General features: G+C 33.4%; 1 pseudogene; it reads right to left on the reverse strand.

Moving 5' to 3' along the window:
* Positions 1–253: 253 nt before the first annotated feature.
* On the reverse strand, positions 254–372 carry LOC112480116 (annotated as a pseudogene).
* Positions 373–844: the final 472 nt, after the last annotated feature.

Genomic DNA, 844 nt, shown 5'->3' on the forward strand with positions numbered 1-844 from the left:
TCCACTATGCGGTATACCTGAAACTAATATAAAATAATATTAAATGTCGACTCTAATTGAAAAAATGGTCAATTCAGTTAAGCAGTCCTATGACTCCCCCAAAATTGAAAATATCGTGTTGTAATTATCAATATACCCACCAATTATAGAAATGATTCTATAATTTACATTTTATTATTTATTTTATCACAGCTCTATCCATTTCTCCACTCATCTTTTAATCCATCAACCTATCTTACTTTTTTTTTTTAAATGCCTACAGCACCTGGTCTTCCTAGGTGATCTCCTATCCGAGTACTAACCAGGCCCGACCCTGCTTAGCTTCCGAGATTAGACAAGATTGAACACGTTCAGGGTGGCATGGCCGTAGACTAACCCATCTTACTTTTTATGTATTTCAAAGTAAATTACTAACATGAGTATCTTTCACATATATATCATATGTTTATGTCAAACACGTACAATGAAATGCTCAGATATTAAGTATACTCTTTGATAAGTTTGAAAAATGTGTTTCCATATAACCCAAATCTCTGTAGAGGTACAGAATGTCACCCTGTGCTCTTTCCCAGTCAATCTCTCCCTCATCTCCCCAGGAAGATCTCTGATTTTTTTCACTTCAGATTTACCTGTTCCAGAAATTCATATGTGTTTGGCTTCCTTTACTTTTTACATAATGTTTTGGGGTTTGTTTATGTTGTTGTGTCTATCAGTAGTGGTCCCTTTTTACTGGTGAGTAATAGTTCATTGTATAAAATACCAGGTTTTTTTTTTTTTTTTAGCTGTTCTGTTGATGGACAACTTTTTCCAATTTTTGACTATTATAAATAAAGCTTCCATAAAT

This window comes from Pteropus alecto, unplaced genomic scaffold (assembly GCF_000325575.1).
Source record: "Pteropus alecto unplaced genomic scaffold, ASM32557v1 scaffold134, whole genome shotgun sequence".
NCBI lineage: Eukaryota > Metazoa > Chordata > Mammalia > Chiroptera > Pteropodidae > Pteropus > Pteropus alecto.